Genomic DNA, 5,621 nt, shown 5'->3' on the forward strand with positions numbered 1-5,621 from the left:
TAAAATAACCTGTAAGCTTCGGCATGTTTTGTAATGGCTGCTTGTCTCGAAACTACTTTTCCCTCAACAATTTCCTTTTCCGAGCGCTACTCTCAAACTTTTTCTTCTCCGACATTTTCTTCTAAACAACCTTCATCTGTCACTCAATCACTCGCAATTTGAATACGTCACATGTGAAACATATTCTCATTCTGATTGGCTGTTAAGTGGTGCCCACTGACTGTTACTGAGTCATCTCTGGAATCCATCGATCTGATTGATTAGCGGAGCAAATGATCAAAAGAGGGAAGATATTTTAGTTTGGATTACTGGTCTGGGGGAAGCTTGTGTGTGTGTGTGTGTGTGTGTGTGTGTGTGTGTGTGTGGATGTGTGTGGTGTGTGTGTGTGTGTGTGTGTGTGTGTGTGTGTGTGTGTGTGTGTGTGTGTGGTGTGTGTGTTGTGTGTGTGCTGTGGTTGTGTGTGTGTGTGTGTGTGGTGTGTGTGTGTGGTGTGTGTGTGTGTGTTGTGTGTGGTGTGTGTGTGTGGTGTGTGTGTGTGTGTGTGTGTGGTGTGTGTGTGTGTGTGTGTGTGTGTGTGTGGTGTGTGTGTGGTGTGTGTGTGTGGTGTGTGTGTGTGTGGTGTGTGTGTGTGTGTGTTGTGTGTGTGTGTGTGGTATATTGTGTTTGTTTCCCGGGGAAAACACTCAGGAGAAACACCGGCTGTTGTTATGCCTGCTGTGACGTCAAGTTACTCCGTTTTCCGCTTGTAATTATGCCAAAGCTTCAAAGTTGTATTTATCATCTGAATTTGCCGAAACAAGTTTAATATTCTGAAAGCCAAGGCTTTGTTTATTTGAAACCAGATGAAAACAAACTGTAACGGACCCTGCCGTGTTATCTATGATTACTATACGCCTTACATTCATAATTTCAGCGGAGGGAGGGGAACAGCAGAACAGCAGAGTGGCGAGGGAGAGCTGTCTTCTTCCCTTTACAAGCTTCAAACATTTATTTATCGGCGGATTTTGGAAATAAAAATGTCATATTCTGAAAGCCAAGACTTTGTTTATTTAAAAAAAATAATTAAAACATCCGTGGCTCATGATAGGCCCCCAATCTCCGTAGGCCCCTGGGCTTCAGCCCAGGTCAGCCCGTGCATTAAGGCGGCCCTGCCCGTGAGCACTGCATCATGTGAGCGCAGTTTTTCTGTGCTTAAGTTAATCAAGACTGCCTTGAGAAATACTATGACTGATGAGCGATTGAGCAATGTGGGGGTGTTAAGTGTAGAATTAAGAAGGGCTAGGGCCTTCAATCTTGATGATTTTGTGGATGCATTTGCCAAAAAACACAGCAACAGGCGAATAAAACTGTATTGAGCTACTACTGACTGATTGTTGCTCTTGTTCTTACATTTAGGTAAATAAAATGTATCTTGGTTTGAGACTATTGATAGGAATACGTATGACTTCATCTTAGGCTCGAGATAACTGATGGCCATTTTTCATAGTTTTTCTCAAGCAGACAAAATAATTAATCGACTATTTAATAAAAAATATGTTACCTGAAATGGTATATCATTTAAGAAACATTCATTCATTTTGGGTGTTAGCCATACATGCTAGAAAGTACATGTGGAACTCTGTTTTGTAAAGTACAGTTTTATTAATGTGATTGTGACCTTTGTAATCATTTTGTGCCTTACAATAAAGGAACTTATTTAAATTAAGCTGTATTTGTCTTTTTTAAAAGGAAAGAACAACTAGCATATATAAAAAACAAAACAATAAATCACCAACACATGTATACATAGCACAAAACAAGGTTCTTTTAAATGTTGTTTGAAGTAAAATGTTAACTATCCGTATTATATTCACTTCAGTTGAATAGTATCAGAAAATGTAAAATAAGAAACCAAAGTATATCAGTAGGTGATTCTCTTTGCCATTGTTTTCATCTAGTCTTTACTTTTACAACAATTACATTCTTGGTTTTGGTGGGCCACCCCAAGATTTTCAGTGGCCCCATTTGGCCACCCCTATGAAAATGTTCTGGAGGCGCCACTGGTTGTACAGTACCTACACTTCCTACAGCGTAACCTGGGACCAGGGCCGGCCCTTCGCACTGGCGTTATAGATGTTCGCCTAGGGCGCCAGATCTGTGGAGACGCTGCGCTGACAGCTCTGGGAGGGAAAAAACATTTTTGACCGTTGGGGCTCATCCTAATTTTCGGCCTTGATGTAACAACATTCATAATTAAGTAAATGTAACACCCTTTTCACCCCGGTTACACGTTTCATTTGCCCTGTACGATGGGCGCTGTAAGTGATGAAAATGGGGGATGTTGGCTTATCTTAACTGTGCAACACGTACGAAAGAGTCTGAGGGATTCAAAACCTCACACACAACATGTGAGATCAAAGACTCTTCTGCTTCTGCTCACAACTGAAGAACAATCAGGCTGGCTGGCTATCTCATCCCCATCATTTGTATCATCCATCTGCAGGAGCCAGTTAACTGGTAAGGATACAAATACACTACATATATAAACACTAACAATTAAAAATGTAATTGAAAATAAAACAATTAAAATAAATAAAACTGCATAAAAACTTTAAAACAGTTGATAATAAAGGTTTAAATAATACAACTAAATATATAACAAATATATAAAAAATGTTGAACCTATTAAAAAACAATATTAAAATTAGACATATAAACATTGCATTTAGCTGACGCTTTTGTCCAAAGCGACTTACAATAAGTACATTCGACCAGGAAGACACAACCTTGAAGAAAACAGAATCATATAAGTACATCAGGTTTCATAGAGCCAAACATTTCAAGTGCTACTCAACTGGCTTTAGGTAATCCAGTCCTTTATTGGTATAAAAGTGCTTCGTTAATCGTTCTAACGCTCGAAGTGGAGTCGAAAGAGATGAGTAAACATACATATATATAAGACATATAAACATCACAAATAAATAATAAATATAAACAATATAAATAAACATAGAGAAATAACAAATGATATATAAAAAACTATCCATACACACTCCCAACTAAATATATAAACATGGCTATAGACCTGAGGCCTGTACTACGAAGCAGGATTTTCTCTTAGCGGCTAACTTCAGGGAAAACTCTGGGTTTCCGGTCCTACGAAGCTGGTTCTCTTTTTAGCGGGCTAGATCTCCATGGTAACTTATGCTGAGCGGCTAACCTGCTCCAGAGCAGGTTAGGCTGCAGGCTAAGAGCTCAACTCAGTGAAAGCACCGCCTGCTGACCAATCAGAGCTCAGTGTGCAGAGTTTAAAGCTATCAAGTCATATTACAGGAGAAAGGAAATACAGAAAAGCTGCCGTTGCAGGAAAGACGGCCGTCAAAAATCACAGACTGTGTGAACGTGAACATTAATAGAATATCAGCTCCATCTTCAGAGCAATCTGACTATTAGGCCTATAACATTAGCGTTAAGAAAGCTTAATTAAATATCTGCCACAACATAAGTAACCGGATCAGAGTAACATTAAGTACAGTCCGCGGCATATCACTTCATAATGTATCATATATTTCCTTATCTGAGTCAGCTGAGCCGTATCTGGCCGTGCAACACTCACAGTGTCACATACTGTATGCAGAAGTATTATTTTAAGCAACACATTAAGTTGACGAAACACTCGAGACAAATGTAATGAAAGTCAGATGGTGTCTTAGACGGGGCAGTGATATCATAAACCTGTTAATGTACGCATTCAAACACTTGTTCTGTTACCAGCTGTATTCACCTTGCAGGTGCAGCTCTGTGGCTTTGATCCTGGATCAAGTGTTTAAGTCATGGATGTTTAAAGTTTAACTTCTTCATATGTCTCATATTATAGTTGACTTTTCATTCAGGAAGTATGACGTGCTGCGCTGTCCGTATGCTTCTCCATGTTTGTGATTGGTCGAATGCTCCAGATACCACCCCTTTCATGTGAACGCGCACCTAACTAGATAGGACACGGCTGGCTTGAGCGATCCACTTGATAACCCGCGTCATAGTACAGTTTAGCGAGAGTGCGTATGTTTTGGATTAGGCCAACCGGCTAACTCAAACATATCCAGGTTAGGTTGAACCAGCTTCGTAGTACAGGCCTCTGGGGTCGGCAACCCGCGGCTCTCGAGACGCATGCGGCTCTTTAAGCCCTCTAACCTTGAGCTTAGATACAAATAAGAAGGAATTAAAATTAAAATATTTGTAGGATTTTGTTGCACGGTTGAAAATGTTTCGTATCTTGTATTTTGAGGTGATACTGTGAAAAAAAAACAAAAAAAAAACGGTTTTAATAACGTCAACTAAAATAGGCGTCACATCCTGCGCCAGCGCCTTTTCTTGCAGGTGAATAACCTGACCCCCGGCTCGATGAGCGAACTATGGATAAATCAAAGAAAAGAAAAGTATCGGAGGAACACAGAGGGTTTAATTCTGCGTGGACAGAGTTATATGCTTTCACAGCAAACGATGCTGGTTTACCGGTATGTTTGATATATGGAGAGAAGTTGTCCAAGGTGCTGCAGCCTTTACGTATTGGAGGGAAAACACGGAAGAGGAAGACAGCTGACGATCTTCACTCATAATTCAATCAGTTAACTCTTGTTAGGGTGCAGTTATAGAGAGGTGAAGTCTATGTCGTTATATTTGTGCCTCTATCCTGAGCACGCAATGAAACATGTTGAGCATAGAAAATGCTATTGAGCGCGCACTTTAACATTTTTGAGCACAGAGAAATATATTTTCTCACATAAAACTCCTGCTCCGTGCGCAAGCAGACCGATGCACGCGCTCTCTCTCCCTTGCTCGCTCGACCTCTCCAGCCTGTGCGCGCTCAGCTTTCCCTGCGCTCGCTCAAGTTGTCACAGGCCGTTTCTCAATCGCGAGTACACATGCTGCAGAGCAACTATTTCAAGTATACTACGTCATAGAGTGGTGCAGAATGCTGGGCATTTAACATGCATTTAGGCCCATTCCCAAACCGCCCCCTACACCCTACCCCTCCGTTTGCGCGTTCACGCGGAGGGTCCGCCATATTGAGGGCTGTTCCAAAGCAACGAGTGTGAAGCGGTGTGGAGGAGGAGTGGGCTATCAAGCCCTCAAATACCTCATTCACACCAACGCAACTGTCAGGGTTGGGGAAAAATAGGACCCAACACAGGGACTGTGACCAACATGAAGGGAGACGTGAACGACAAATAATGAACCAACACTGAACACAGGAAGAGACAATACCAAATACAGGGAGGGGTAATCACGAGACAAGAAACAGCCGGGCAGGGGAGGAGAAACACAAGGGCAACAGGTGAACACAATCAGACAATTAGACACACCAGGGAAACTAACGACAGGGAGGACAGAACTGCAAAATAACCCCAAAACTAGACACACAAAAACTCAAACCCTGACAGCAACTCCGGTTCAAGCTCCGTGCTAGAGCTTTTCAGGTTCAGAACCGGTTCTTCGGTTTAGCTCCGGCTCTACCGCGCGGAAACCCCTCACAGCTGACACCGACAACAACAACAATGGCCGATTGTGCTCCAGCTTCCTCTGTACCTCTTCGGAAGACCAGATTCCCAGTAGGTAGCTGGTCTCTTCAGTGGACCACTGCT

The sequence above is a fragment of the Gymnodraco acuticeps genome, unplaced genomic scaffold, assembly GCF_902827175.1.
Source record: "Gymnodraco acuticeps unplaced genomic scaffold, fGymAcu1.1, whole genome shotgun sequence".
NCBI lineage: Eukaryota > Metazoa > Chordata > Actinopteri > Perciformes > Bathydraconidae > Gymnodraco > Gymnodraco acuticeps.